Below are 16,666 nucleotides of genomic sequence, written 5' to 3'. Positions count from 1 at the left end.
TAATTCTGTGTACAGTGGTCAGAGTCCAATATCCCCGGCAGTATTCTTTGCAATAGCTTTGGTAATGTATCAAAAAGGGTGGAAAAGAGAATGGAGCCCATCGGTGTTCCAGAGGTGAGTCCTTCACAATCCTTCCTCCAGGAATCACCCCAAATCCCCAGTACAAAGTAGGAGCCCTTTAGCTACAGCTGTAAATTTGATACCTATGTGCATCTGACAAACCTCTCAGGAGCAGAAATTGCTACCAGGCCTCTAGACATTCTGCAAAAATGGTGTCAAGGAAGAAAGCCTGGAGAAAGTAATTTCCAAACTGTACATCGGGGATGCCAGTGGAGCAGTGGAGCTACAGGGGTATCTGGTGGAAGGGATGAGAACTGGAACAAACCTGTGAACTATGTTGTTTTTGCAGGGTTTAAACATCCTGACCCCAGTTTTCTTGGTGGAATGGGAAGTGCCCTCATGCTTCCTGATTAGGCACTTGGTACATCGGTTGGGTGAGGGTACAGATGCATGGCAAGAGAAGGAAGGCAGAGCAGAGCTGTTTTGGACCTGCCTCTAGTGGTCATTGCTGTAACATTTCCAGGACAGAGCTGATCTATCATTACCGTTGGTGCTTTAACAACAGGAGCTCAGACTCACAGATCCTGCAGGACCTCTGTTTGTTTGCATGGACTATGTTTCCCACAGCTGTAGGGTCTCTGGAAGATTGGGCACAATGTCAGACTCAAACAACTTCTGGGTACCTATATGGCCCTACACACTGACAAGTAAAATTCCTGGGCAGCAAGGGACTTGAGAGCAGGAGGGAGATACCTAAAAAGTTCTCCTGGTGTCAGCATAGGTGGGACTGGAACTGATCCAGAGCTAATAGGCTCCAACTGAACCGACTTTACTCTGCCACTGGGCATCTGCACCCCATATACTCACCACCGTGTTTCAGCAGTAGAGCATTTTTCTGAAGCTACTAAACGTTGTGAGACAAAAGTTGACACAGGCTCTCTCCCCACCTCTTACCTTCCTTATCTCCTCTATTGCTGCGTTGCCCATATAGTTCCTTTATCCTGCTATCACAGTAACCCCGAAGCAGTTCATGTCCAGGAGGTGTTGCACGCTGTCTGCCTGGCTGAGCAGTGAGATAATAGGCCTTCCCGGATTTATGAGCACTGGGTATTGGCATAAGATGCTCTGAAAGCATTGGGCCTTCACCAAAGGTAATGAGCCCAGATAGACTCAAGCTTATAGATGTTCATCAGATTACTTAACGCAGCCCAGAAAGAGCTTGGCTATTCTGCTGACAAGGGCAGCATAAAATTAGTGGAAAGCAGGAACTTTACTGGCTAGCAGGAGTGCTCCAAACTTACCCAGACAGGCAGTGGTCTTTAGTTACTTGTTTACATTCTGTTTCTTCACTGATACAATAAATATCAAGTAACTCTTCTGGAACTTGAGATAAGGATCTGTCGCATTTTTTCAGTCTTGGCACAAATACTCGTTATTAGAAACAAAAATTTGGGAATGAGGGGGAGTTGAAACCAGAAAATTTATCATAGATGGTTTTTCTGTTAGAGTGAAGGAAACTGATAATATCTGTAGATCTGACTTCATTGTAGTTTGCTCAAGTGCCTGGAGAGCAGTAGTCCACAGGTTCTTCTTTTCTGCCCATTGCAGTCTTCTGATTTTCCCCGAAGTGACTGGAAGCAGAGAACAGTTTATTATTCATTCAGTTTACAGTGCATGGCTTGTATTTTACTCTTTGAATAGTTTCAATCACGTTTAGAAAATTCCTTGGCATTTTTGTATATTACAGATAAAAGCAAATAAAAAATATATTTCTGTGTTTAGCTTATGGCCTCTGTGAGTTTGGCTGTGCCATTTCTAACAAGATCCCAGTGGCTGGACAGTGCAGAAGGGGCTCACTCGTGGTGGCCACCTGTGAGGGGGGAGGATGAGACCCTCTCAGGCCTCCTCCCCCCAGCAGAAAGACCATGTGAGCAGCTGACTGGATTGGGGTACATCTCAGTTGGTGCCTGTTTGTGGCTTTTGGTTTATAGCTATCCTATTAAAACAAAGGTCTGGTGGCAATGGGGATGTATTAGTATTTAGAGATAGAGGGCCAAGAGAATTGTACCTATGAGGCTTTGATGCTTGAGATGAAGGAGCCCTGAGCAGGCAAGATGGGAGGAAAAAAAAAAAAAAAAAAAAAAGTAGGGGTGTCTTTCTTTCGCTTATAGGGACTAGATGTGGCTCCTGTTCACCATTCATTTATCTCCTAAGAAAATAGACTTGTGGTACACTTGGATCTGTAATGTTCCAAAAGAGTCGTTGGGGTTAAGGAAGCAGAAAAAGGGCGAGTGGGTTGCCAGGATTGCAGTGGCTGGGGCAGGGAGCAGACCAGTGACTTGCAGACAGCTGGCAGAAGTCAGCGGTGGTGGCTGCTCTACTGGCCAGTGTCGAGGCCACTGCCTGGAGTAGAAACACTGCTGGAGCCTAAATGCTAGCCCCCAGTGCACCAGGACACATCTAGGCCAGAATGATAAACTGGGAGCTGAGTGCAGCTACCATCTGGGGCAGCATGATTTTCTCACCAACTGTGCAGTGTTGAGAGTCAGGATTGGGTCAGGCCAATTCCCAGCAGTAGATGGCTATTTCTCCTATTAGTTAAGCAGGTTTTCCAAGTTTATATGTTGTTGTATTTCTTTTTCTTCACTGGCCTCTCTCCTTGGGTCAGAAAATGTGTACGTCTAGAACCCTTTTGTTTAGCTCTCAGCTTGGGAGTGGGAAAAAGTTACTCATGGCTGAGCTGTCGGGGTATAATTTAATTTTCTGGGTCTCTGAACAGTGATTTAAACTGGTGTCATGTACGAGATTTGTAGCAAGAGCACCTAGAAGCTGAATTGGCAGAAATGATATGACAAGGTATAGGTATGCTTTCTCTGAAAATCAGGAACAAATGTGGATGCTACCATGAACAAGGAACTTCAGTTATTTTGTGTGTACTTTAGTGTTATCTGCACTGATCAGCCTCCCCAGTCTTTGGTTGTCTTTGTTTTCATTTTCGCATGAACACAATGATGGTGCTTTTAGGCTGAGGTATTTCAGGCACTATGTCTTACGCAATTTGCTCTTAAACAGCTGAGACATGGGTGCCTATCTGTCTATGACAAGGATTAGTTTATTGCTTATTTAATAGAGATCTTGAAAACTTGTTTATAACTGTTTACATACAGTTTTTTCAACAATTCGGATTGCCTAAGGCTACAGCATGTTCCCCATGCTTATGTGCAGTGTGTAACCCCCGTGTGGCCTCAGGCAAATGGAGTGGTTAAAAGATTTATGCATTGTGTGGATAAACAAAATCTGGGAGAATTTCCCTGAGGCTTTGTCTGGATTGGCAAAATAGTGTGATTTTAAAACATGATAGTTAGTACCTGGCATTTCTCATACATGCTGGTTTGATGAGGAAAAAACTGTATGAAAGAAACCCCACTCAGGTACAGCGTATGATCACAGCTTGCCCTGTCTAACTAACTTTGTGTAAGACAGCGACTACTATCACTGAAATATAACCCTTTTGCTAGTGTAGACGTAACCTGAGAAAACAAATACTTGAGGACTTTCAAGAATTTCCCTGACCAGGCAATGAAATGAACATGCCAGACTGAGAGATTTGGGGAATTTCTTTTTCTGGTGGAGGAAACAAAGAGGAGGCTGCCAAAATCTCCTGCGGGTTCGGATCCTGCCCTGACCCTTGTCAAGGATTTCCCGGAGACCAGATTCAGTGGGAGAACTTCCACAGGAAGATTTTGCCTGCAGTGTGCTTCCCTAGTTTTGTGTTAAACCCACTGAAGTCTAGAATTTAGGGCAGGGGAAAGTAGCCAGAGGATTTGGAAAGCCCTGCTCACTCTCACTCGACTTTTAAGCAAAGTACAATGGACTATATATAGGCCGTATGTAATACCGATTTCTCTAGGAAAGTGATTGATTTTCTTTCAGTATAAACCAGTCCCTCGCTGTCTTAGGCTAAAACGAACTAAAGATGTTGGCTTGGCTTCCAACACCGGCAAGGAAATTCATTTTAAAGCAGCACTGCCCGTTAACACCAGGCCAGCATTCGTCTGGGCCTCAGCCCGCCATGGCAAGTCAGGGGTGCCGGCCATTTCCCTCACACCTCCGGCGCAGGCCCCCAGCCCCTGAGGGGGGGGTGGACCTCGGGGGGGGCACCGCCGCCACCTCCTAACCATCCCGCCCCCACCTTGAAACCGCCCTCCAGGGGGAGCTCGGTGAGCGCCGCCGGATGCCGGGGGCGGTGCGGGGGTCCCCCCGCAGCTCCCGGCGGAGGGTCTGAGAGGCGGCGCCACAAGCCGCTCGCACGCAGCAGGTTTCCCGCTCGGGAGCTGCAGCCGCCCGGCGCTTCTCGGGAAACCGGCGGGCCCGGGGACCCTCCTGCCCCTCGGGGAAGAGCCGCTTTCCCCCTGGCAGAGCTGCCGCTGCGCGACAAAAAGCCCCGACGCCGCGCTGCCCCCCGCGGCCGCGGCCCGCGGCTGCCGCCCGCTGGAGGGAGCGGGCAGGGCCCGGGGCGGGGGGGCGGCCCGGCATGTCCCGTAGCCCTGCATGTCCCCCCCCGGGCCCGGCGTTTCGGCCTCCGCCACCCGCTGCCTCCGAATCAGGCCCGTGCCCGAGCTGTCGCACGGCCCCGAAGGCCCCGGCTCATGGGCTGGCGCGGGGAGCAGCACTAGTCACCTGCGGTGGTTTTTCTCCTGGCCGTTGACCGCCCGTCACTGTCGGGACTTCTAAGTCTCAGGCTTACTTCGCTAGAGCACTTTTTTCCTCCATTAAAAAGCACCTCAGCAATCTTTTTTTTTTTTTTTTTTTTTTAATTCCTGAGGGGAATTCTTACTCAGATCATGATACTTTACCAAATTCTTATTTATAAACCAAAAAGACTGCTCCCATTAAGACGGCTTGTGTAAGAAATCCTCTCTTACCCACCACTTCATGGCTCACACACACCAACACCCTCACCTGTGCAGTTTTAACATCCCTGTAAAGCATAGGCATGAGGTCCAGCAATATTTTGTTGTTGGATTCCCCAGGGCTACATGGGGAGGTATCACTTCCATCTCTTACCACCATCTGTCCTTCAGATTTCCCTTTAATCCTCTTCGTGGGCACTGGCCCTCAGGAGATCATGTCAGGTGCCTGCCCTGGTGATCCAGAAACTCCACTCTCTGCTCTTCCCTTTTGGCGTGGCCTCTGCACGTCAGCTCCAAATACAGAGTTTTGTGTTGGCATTGAGATGATTTTGTACTGGCCTGTTTTACAGAATAATCTGGGCTGTATCATATCTCTGCCTTGCCCTATCACTACTCCTTCAGCAAACTTGGTGTTAACTGTAAATGAGAGCGATGACTCGCACATTTCCTTGAAGATTATTCCTGCTTCCAATGCCTGTGGAACATCTCTAGAGAAACCTTTGGCCAATAACTGCTTTTCAAACATTTTTATGCCTGTCAGTTAAGCAGTTTTTAGGCCATTTAATTTGGAACATTTCTTTTTCATAAATCATGTTAGACTGAACCAAATACTTTATCAATGTCTGTGTTTTTTATCAGTGCACTTATATCTTTTATCACAATTCTGACTTTGTCTAAGAGCAAAACCAGATTTATTTGATTAAGGGTTTGTTGGTTTGGTTCTTTTTTTTTTTTTTTTTTTTTTTTTTCATGTAAAGAGATGTTAGCTACATTCAGATTTCACTATCACTACATGATGCTTTCCTCAACTAGCAACCCTCCAGGTTTCTGAATTTTCCCAGTCTTCTGCGTATCAGTTGAGCAGTGATGGTCAGCCATCATTTTTGGGACTCTTGGTACAGGTTTCCTGCAAATTTGAATGAATAAAACGCAACCCCTCAAACCTGGTCTTCCCCTCTAGCACAAATCTGACATTCTTTTTTCTGTAGAAAGGACTGTGAGGTTCTTCGTCATCCTCATATGACAAATCAACCATCACCCATAAACCAATATCTTGCTGCTTTCTAAATACGGAAGAGAGTATTCATTTTAACATTTGCCTTTTCTGTATCATTAACAGTTGACCACTGGCATATAGTAACAGTACCATATACTTTAACTCTTTAAGTGATTTTGTTCCCTGTCTTGTACACCTCAAAACCACTTTTCTTGTGTTTAGGTCTTCTGGTCAAAACTACTTTTCCTGCTGTGTTTAGCTTTATTTATCACTATAGAACTTCATTAGCCTCTTGTCTATATTTGTTACTATTGTTTTCATTTCCTTCTGTTTGACAAATAATGCCCTTACTGCCAACATGCACATTTATTTCCCCTGTGAAGCAGACTGCATGTATGTTGTTCACTTCACCACCAAGAGCATTTAGAATGGATACTGTCCCAACCCAGCTGCTTTAGAAACTGAAGGGATATGGTGACAGCATGGTAGTGACTGCCACTATGGGGAGCCATTCAGGTCTGTAACGATTTGTCATACAAGATCTTTCAATTCATGGCTTTACCTTTTAGAAGGAGCACTCAAATTAGCTGAAAAAAACCAACCCAACCCAACCCAACCCAAACCCAACCAGATTATGGCATAAAATGCTGAATCTTGCAGATTCAGTTACAAGGAGAGAAACTGCTGAGTTTGATGGTGTAATCAGCCACAAACCTGGCTGCTTCTGTTCAGGAATCAACAGTGGTGAGATGAAGGTTGTAGACAGAAGCCTTCAGGTGCACAAACGTGTCTTCTGCTGTCCTGTGATCACATTCTGGAAGTCTTCAGGAAGATGAAATGTTTTGAGGAACAGCTTACTGACCAAAAGCAAACATCTAGCACAAAGTTTTTTTAACTCAGTGAAACTATTCTTTGCTATTGAAAATCAGTTAACAAAGAAAAGGAGCAACCTTATTTTTAAGCAAAGAGTGGCTGCTTGAAAAGTATAAAAGTGAAGTTCCATCTCTACTTTTGTATGTAGTTAATGCTACCCTTTCTTTGTTCTTTCAGATTTCATGAAAATGGGGTTTTTTTTGTCTTCCGATCAAATGCACTGGAAGAGATTTGCTAGTAATTTTCTCTATCAGTTAGAAAGACCCCTTGTGTTGATATAAGAGAAAATGATTGAATGGCTATTCTAACCCTTATCTCATTTGAACTAATCTTAAGACCTATGATTTTCTAACTCAAGGTTCTACACAGAGCAGCAAGCTAAAATAGCAGAAATGGTCTTCAGCGCAAATAAAGGAAGGTATTTCTTCACTCTACATATATTTCAGGTGTGGAACACATGGTTACTGATAGCTTACATAGGTTCAGAAAGATCTTGGACAGATTTATACAAGAAAAATTCATTAAAGGTCATTGTATGCAAAGATTCCACTACGGTCTCATGGAGTATCTGCCTCATGAAGCAGTGCATGCTATGAAAATATTGTACACTCACTTTTGTTTTTACTTTTTGCTGGGCAGATGCTATTAGTCTCGTTTGTAGGCAGGTTACCAGATTAGATGGAGCTGTGGCCTGATCCAGCATGGCTTTTGCATGGGCAAAAATGAATCCAGTGGTCTCTAAGGTCTTGTCCCAGTTCCTCTGGACATTGTAATACTCACCACAAAGTTCTACATGCAGCATAGATGAGACACCATTGGGAAATTTTCCCCTACCAATGTGACCTCAGCACATCTGGTCTGCACAGAAAATCCTAGAGAAAGTTCAGGTTGTCCTTATCCACTCATTGTTCTCCCTCTCCTCTGATTAGTTCTAAACACTCGGCCTCGTGGGTTTTCACATCCCACTGTTCATCTCGCTGCTTGTGAGTGGGACAGACATTCACTTCACAGCGTGGCTTAGTTTCCTGGATTTCTTTGTAGGCTTTGAACTGATATTGTTATGATGCTCTTAATAGGAACCCAATTATTTCTATTGCCCATCAGTGCCTGACACAAGCTGCCCAGAAGCAAACTGCTAGTGCTTAACTCAGGTTCAAACCTGATCTACTCAGCAGACAGACCTACAGGATGAACATTTCAGAGGAACCTATGACTATCAGCATTTAATCAAAATACAAATTCTGTGAATAATACCTACAAATTCTGTGAGTAATACCTACAACAGGCCTCACAAATAGCACTTTCACAAAATTTGACAGTGCAACTGAGAAAGTTTCTTTGTTCCATGTAGTTGAGTGGAGTTTAGCTTAAAAGACAGAAATAGCACAGTTGTGTGTAAATTAATTGACATTATTTGAAAACAATTTGGAGTCTTATCTAATTAATGTGTAACAATAGTTGATGATTTATTGACTTTACTGTCAATATACAGTTTCTATTAACAATATTTAGAAAAATTTTCTCAGAAATTCTTAATTATGTTTAGTAATTGATGATTAAGCATTTTACAAGAAACAAGGCACTAAAATGTACAGTTAGTCATCATTATTACATATGCTGTGAGTTTCAGACATACAGTAGATTTCCCTCATTTAGACACTTACTGAATCTCTTCTTCCAATGGTACTTTTTGTTGCATTTCATACATGCCCAGCCGTTAGAAAGTATACATTTTAGGGCCCTACTTTTGTCTCCTTTTAGTCACTATTTCTGTAGGAAAAACAAAGAATTTTCTATGAAAATTAGCTACACAATAAAGATAATGAAAACCCCATTCCTCACATTTCTCAGGACTTGGACCTACTGTGACTTCCTTAGAGGTTCAAACTATAATGTGGGTATTATTTATCAATTAAAAAAAACAGTAACAACAACAAAAATTGTTTAAAGGTGAAATGTCAGAAGCTATTTCTGTGTGTGGCAGAACCATCCTTGGTGGTGTTTGAGACACTAAAATACTAGACCAATACTTTAAACAGGTGAGATGTCTGAGGCTGATACCATGCTAGGAAAATCGAATTAGCCTAGTGGCTACCATTTGGCTAAAAAGGGGATCTTAAATAATGTATCATTTTTAGGGCAATTTAAAAAGCACAATCCAGAAAATCTTGCTAATAGAAGGCAAAAACCACAAGAGATACCATCTAATACTCCATTAAAATATTTAGTATCAGAAGGAGTGTATACATTTTCAAGTATCTTATGACAAATAGCCCAGTACTTAAGTGCTAGTTCCATTTTAGATGCTTACTGACTATAAGCACAAACACGGCACAATGTAATTTTATATATTGTTAAAATACAACAGAATCTAATGTCACATAACAAATACAACACAGTGTAAAGAAAGAGTGGTTTCCTAATTGTCTGACCACTTACACAAAAATGCCAAAGAGTGCCTAGATTCGTTTCTCCTTGAGATTCTCAAGCTCTTGCGCTGGCAATATTTTAGAGGTCCGATTTCCAGTGCCTCTGCATTTAGACTGCAGTGACCCTGAGCCCCCCGAACACACATGGAAAGGTTACCACTTTCAGAGGTTTTCAGGGGATCCTTGCAGTCTCCTTGACCAAAGGAATTCAGGTGCAATTCCAGTGCTGGTGGAATATACATGCAAAATAGGGGAAGATTCTGCAGGATGAGAAAAAGTGATGGTGGAGAAAACCTCATAAAACAATCTTGAATAACACCCTGAGTCATTGCCAAATTAAAGTAAAAGTTACTTTTTCCCCTTGCAAAGATAAGACTTCTCAAAACATGGCCAACATGATGTACTATCACAAGATGGTAGTACTAGCAGAGATGGCAATAACACATTTGGAAAACAATTGTCTCTTAAGCATTTTTGCTTCCTGGGTATTGTAAAAATATTTCTGTTAAACTGCATGAATTTTTGGAAAAGAGAGGTTCTTACTCACTTAGCAATACAGGCCACTCAAAAATCAGGGGAAGAAGAAATGTTAAAGAAAACCATTATGTGATTGCCGAGATGCCAACACTACTTTTTTTTTTCCTCATAGTCATATAGGTTGGAAATTCCAGATGGTGCCCAGGGGAAGTGGGGCTCCAGTGCTCTCTGGAAACTGATGGGATCTGAAAATGTAACCAAAATGCTTTGTTGAAAATCCCATCCATGATTCCTACAGCTCACTTTGCCCAGAGGTCCTGATTTGCCATGATCCCTGCTGAAGACAGTGCGTCAGCACCTCTGAAAAACAGGCCCTGTCTACACTCGTGCTGCTGGATGCCAGTTGGTGGTAAAACAGCTTGTACATCTCGTGTCTGGAAGTTCAGAAGCACAACCACAAAAGGAAAGGTATGATTAGGGTTATGCCTTTGAGTTCCCTGGGAAGCAGGACAGACTGGAATATCTCTGCATTTGCATTTATGGATTATCAGAACTTTTTTTCTGGTACTGATCTAAAATGTCAGGACATCTGCATCTCGAGAGGATGAAGATCAGATCTCTCATTATTTATCCTTAGACTCTTAAAGAAAAAAAAAAGTCAAAAGTATAAATAAACTCAAAATCCCACATATAGCTGATAATACAATATATTAGAAAAAGATTTCATATGTTGTTCATTTGGTTGAATTTATGTATATATCTAACTGGGGATGGATTAACATAGCTGGCCTTATTTTAGTTATGAATAACAATGAATGTGACAGAAGTAGCAAAGATTTTACAAGGAAGAAAGGTGAGAGCATGCCTGTGTGATATATTAACCATACCAGTTAACCAGATCCTAACAGAAAACTGAATCTGTCAGACTGAAACTGTGTTAATTTATTGCTCTTGGTGGTTGAACACTGACAGGGCATAATTTTAACCTGTCCTATGACTTGAAAATTTTTAATATATAACAGTTTAAAAAATCAATTGCTTACCAGCTGTTTTTACAGATCACCAAAGTAACCCACTGGTGTTACTATGTCCATACTTGGGTTTTAAGTTGTGACAGGATGTGGGCCTGAGTTTGTTGTGCTGTGGGTCTTGAGCCACTTATGTCTATGCTGTGTGTTAAGAGAAGGGCTTAAGTTTAAGCCAGTCTTTTCCCATGCGTGATTGTCGCAGCCTGACTCCCTGACAGTGCCCTCATGCTGGATTTATAGAAGCAGACTCTGTAGCTGTGGCATTTGGACTAGAATGAGAGCAGAGACCTATGCTTATCTATCAAGCCCACTGCAACATGTAAAGAAATGTATTTGCCTCAGCAGGATTGTGGAAGCATAAGATGGAAGAAAGCAATTAATTTATCAGCCCACAAGAGGAGTAAAGGCAAGATTTACCTCAGAAGACAGTGTTGTATTTGGCTGAGACAAAGTACCATTATGATTGTTTATTGATTATACCTCTAAATTTGTCACTGGTGTGACAGGGCACCTCAGTGACACAGTTAGCAATGATGGTTGTTCCTGATGGCCAAGGACCCTCATCTCTTATTCAAATTCATCCACCACCACTGATTTAGTAATTGGAAAAGAGGCAGGGAGTCAGCACCAGACAACTTGAGAACATGAGCCCCTCGCCATGGTCCGACTGGCACCACTGCATGGCTAAGTGCATCCAAGTAGGAGTATTGCATTCAAGAGGAACAGGACAAAATCTTCTTCAAATTTTATCAGCCACCAGTGGAGTGCAACACAAAGCCCAATCTAACCTCTAACCTCAGAGCCCTCATGAAAGCTGGTCATTGAAAGCAAAACAAGTGCATTTTGAAAACTAACGTTGTTTTATTTGGCAAGGACTTCTCATTACACCTCATTTTAGACAGAAAGTTGGAGGTAAGGCGGTATTTAGATTGGACATTATTGTTCCATAAGCAGAGGTTGAACCTCTCTATTAGATCAGCACTGATAACTCCCAGCCTGCCAGAATTTCTGCCCTGGTTTAAATACCAAATCCATCCAGTCACCTCCCTAATTTGTGCTTTTCAGAGTCTCTGTGTGTGTAAGCATTTACAAGATCTTTTTCAGATAAATGGAATTTATCATGTGTATGTCAGTTCAGACTTTGTACAGTCCGTAGGTCTGGTATTCAAAAGTTATAAAGCCACGTGGCTCACTGGACTAATGGTTCTGTGGGAACACATAGGTGCCTAATAGAACAAAACAATTTTTAGCAAAGTTTCAGTGCATGTAACAGGTCGAAATTTCAAAACTCCACAATTAAACAGAAGCAAGAGGTTTTTTTCTCTGCATTATACTGTGATACAGAACGCATGGCAGGAATTTATACAGATGATTCAGCTGGTCCATTTGTGGCTGAGTACATGATTTCAGGGCATAATTATAAGAAAATGGAAGGGATTTGTACGTGACCAAATAATGGACAGAGCTTGAGCAGTTTATGTGTCACCTCGTTAGTGCCATATAAATAATAGATTACTACTAAATTGGTGTATAATGCCAGTTTCAAATTCAGGGCTGTCCAAGAACAGCCTCTTATATCTGAGAAGAAATATCTGAAGCCCTAGGGAATACAATCAATCTCAAGTTGTGCTGAATACAAACCTACTTCTACTCTCTTGCCAAACAAATCTGATTAATGAGGTGCTCTAACATTTGGTCAGAAACTGAAGCACACAACTATTCTGCAGCTGGACTGAATAACAAAAGGAAAACAAACAATCTCAGTCAACATTTAAAAAAACTCCACATAAATTAAATAGGAAAGGTCTAAAAATCTATCTTGATTTCTTTCTGTTACCTTAGAGAGTTATTTCTGAAAAATATATATATAGTGTAGATTTATATCTAGCCAGCTCTTCATCAAGAAGGCAACATATTTTTTCTAGCTGTTTTGACTCCCCCCCCCCCCCCCTTTTTTTTTTTTCTCTGTCCTGTGGCTGTTTGGCTGTTTTGACAGATTGGGAAATCTAGACTAGGATGAATTAGAAGATTTGCCAAAAATACTTCTTGATTCTTACTGTTAAAGAGGTTGACCATCCAGTGAGATGCATCCACAAGCCTTCATTAATATAACAGTTTTATAACCCACAGCCATGCATAGACAACCTTTTCCTTTTCCTTGCTGTATAGCCTATACCATTTGGTAGACTATGTGCTGGATGGATTTCATGTGCCTTTCTGCAGTGCATAGCATGTTGTCTGGATAGTCCAGTTTCAGTTTAGTCAAGACTGAGGTCTAATACCTCTGGCAGGATTCCTACTTGACGTGGTTACTTTTTCTATTGTCAGGCACTTGGAGCTGTGAATGGTATGATAGAGGTGTCCAAGGCCTCAAAGGAAAGAGTAAATCAGGGAAGGTGAAAACCATACAGGGTAATTGTTTGACATACGTGACAGTGTCACCTCTTGGGACAGCTAAGAACTGTCTTCACTTCTGACTCTTCCATATCAGCCCTTTTTTTTAACCTTTGCAAGTTTTTAATTTGTTCAGTGTTATTAACATGACTGATGATGTTGTGGGATGCCTAATCCCTTCACCACCAGAATAGTAAAATGTTCAAAGCCACAGCTAGTACTTTCCTATTTTATTGCTCTTGTTTTTGGCTCAGAAATTTGCCCACATTTCTATGTGCACCTTCTTTACATGTAAGAGAATAAAAAATTTTTTAAAAATAAAAGATATCTAAGAAGAAAGTCCCTTGTAATTCAGCAGCACAAAAGTTAATCTGTGATCTCGGAAACAGAGATCACTGCTTGCTTTCACTGTAGAAAGATATTATTATCCTATTCTTATAGATGGCAACAAATTGTTTTCTTTCTTTTTATCAAATGTACAGAGCTGACCTCTGTAATGGTTTTTAAATGATATTAACAGTTACTGCATAATATCCTATCATCTTGTTACATGGTTTATTTTATTAGCCTAAATGTATTAATTTTAGTACACATTAGTATTTAATTTGCACAGAAACGTTTTCGAATATCTAACTAGAGACAAAGTTCAGGAAGAGTGATGATGTGTGAGTTTACAGTCAACTGTTTTAAGAAGAAAAAGAAAAATAATGCAAAAAGACAGGCAATTACCTTGTTAAAACAACTAAGATGCAATGGTCTTATAAAAATAGCTTGGAAGAAGCTAGCTCAAAATACTCAAAATATGAACTCACAGGACTACTTGTGAGGGACTTTACCTCCCTAGAAAAAGATATAATTAAATGTTATTTTAACATTTACATCTAATTTCCCTACCCCCAAAGTAACAATATAGAAAAGTGTAGGGGTTTATTGTTTCAATGTCAATGTGAGAAAAATACCTGAATATATGATACTGCACAGATGCGGGGTTGTACAGACTGTGACCATAGAGATTTGGAATAAAATTGGAAGCGTTATAATGCAAGTGAGGAAGAAGGAAGAGGACACATTGTAAAAGCCACTATAACTAGAAAAAAAAACCAAAAACCAACCACCAGATTAAAAAAAAAAAAAATCTGCAGAAGATCTTTGAAAAACACTTATGTGATCATAGAAATCCTTGGGAGAACGCTAAAATTCGGTATTGGAAACAAATACAGGATCATAAAACAAAATCCAGGCCAACATCCTCAGCTGCACTAGATGTGGTATAACTCAGAAAAGGGTAGCCTCAAGCCACCCTTCCTTTCGCTGGTCACAGGACTGCAAGGGGACTATTTCAGCCCTGTGGTCTGAGCTGAGCACAGCCACACACAAGGAGCGCTCCCCTGAGCAGCGGCTGTCCAGGGGGGCTGTGTCTTTCAGCCCTGGCTAAACACACCTCTGTGGTATAGGAAGGAGCATCACAGAAAGGATTTGTGGCCAGCAGCAAAATCCCTTGCTCCTGTTGTAGAGCAGCCTTGGTGTCCAAAGATGTAGTATAGTAGATGGCAGGCTGGGTTATTTCTTTATCAAGGTAAGAGCCTCAGTTTGAGGAAATATCTGTGAAAGTCTTTCACTGAGACACTTCCACTACCTAGAAAGAAGGAACTTTGTTCTCAGGAAACCCCAAGCCTAATCTCTGCAGAACCCCAAGGATTTATGATGACTCAGTACCACTTACACAACTTCAGCACCCTGCACTAGCTCTGGTCCTGATGAATGACTTTGTAGTCTCAAACTGTTCTTCCAGAATTACATGGTCCTGGAATGAAGAAAGTGCTCTTCCCTATACAGCCCTTTCTCTATACTAACTTCTCTTCAAAATCCTGTTTCCTAGACTGTGCACAAAATCCAGAGTGTATGGGCAGCTGTGCAGAAAAGACCATGCTTTCTGTGGAAGGAGAAGATGATGTCTGCGGAGCACCCATTTCACGCTCAAATGTTGTGATATAGGCAATCTGGGCAAGAGAAAGGAAAGAGCTAAACACATAGCTCTGGATGAAATCCCCTGCTCATATTGCCGGTTAAAAAAACCAAAGGTCAACACAGACATAAGGAAGGAATACAGGAGAAAAAAAATCAAGAAATAAAAAAGGTTATATCAGATAACAAGTTAGATGGTCTCCAAGGAGAGACAGCACTTGAAGCCAGGCTTGTGTCATTTTGGGGAGCATAAAGGAACTCACCACACCTTGCCTAGAAGGTCATAGTTTCTCTTCATAAGAACACAGAAGCTGAGAACAATGGCCACTCCATGTCCGGTATTTTTTCTTATGGAGTTAAGCAGGGATAATTTTGCCCAGTGTATCTTCTAAGTTCATTCTTGCCAACAACTTGTATAGCAAATCCAGAGAAGAACAGGCATGTTCTTCTTAAAATACTGCTGTATTTTATCTATGGAAAAACCTTGGGAAAATGCCTATATAGCTTGGCCAAATGGTTAACAGAAAGACACGATTATGTGAAAGTAATTGAATGATATAAGCTAGAAAAAAGGGAGAAGAACAAATGGACATATTGTCTGAGATGGCAATATTACATATAGGTAAAGTCAAACAAAAGAGAAGATAAACCCTAATACCAGAGAAAGTAATGGGAAAAAAAAAAAAAAAAAAGGTAAAAGCCACATTTCTCAAGTCATTTAAACTCCACCACACCAATAGCTTTATAAAGCCTTTAGATGGGGAAGCCAAAGGCTGGCAAGGAGACAATTACTTGATCTTGTTTATCTTTTACATTGTTCTGTGTCTATCGCCCAACCTTACAGCAACCAACAGTTAACCACAGATGAGAAAGTAAAAGTCTGTGTCACCAGTAAGCCATCTATTACCTGTACCACAAAAGCATCTTCTAACACTTGTGTTAGGTGTGACATTCCCATTCTTCCTCTGTGCAGGTACTGATCATTCTTGCTTTCATACCTTCATGTTGGCTCTTTCTAATTTTTCTGCTGTAATCTTCTTTCTTTTAAATAGAAGCTAAATTAAAAGGGTCTATTGTTCAGCCAAAGAACTGTAACTTTTGGTCTCAGAATAAGAATATATACTAAAATGCAAGGCATTGACTACTTATTACAGTCTGAAAACATGCATATTTTAAATTATTTTTTAATATAAAAATAAAACAATATTTCATGAGCAAAGGTATAACTTTCAGGAGTCAAAACTACCCTTATTCATGAGATTATCCCTGGACTACTTCATACCTTCTCACAAGGCTATCTAGACCTCAAATGTCTCTCTGTTCTTGCTCTTTTCACAGTGCTGAAATTGTCTCCATTTGTCACCTTTTGACACCTTTAACATACATGGTTTCAATATCATAGTTTCAAATTACTTTCACTTAGAGGCAGTGTGGAAGGAATCCCATCACTGGGTAAGACAAATGTCTTTCCTATTTTTTTCTGGATGGTGCCTGAACAATCATCATAACCACTCAAATAACTGACTCATC

This window comes from Athene noctua, chromosome 2 (assembly GCF_965140245.1).
Source record: "Athene noctua chromosome 2, bAthNoc1.hap1.1, whole genome shotgun sequence".
Classification (NCBI taxonomy): domain Eukaryota; kingdom Metazoa; phylum Chordata; class Aves; order Strigiformes; family Strigidae; genus Athene; species Athene noctua.
This window is presented reverse-complemented; position numbering follows the sequence as displayed.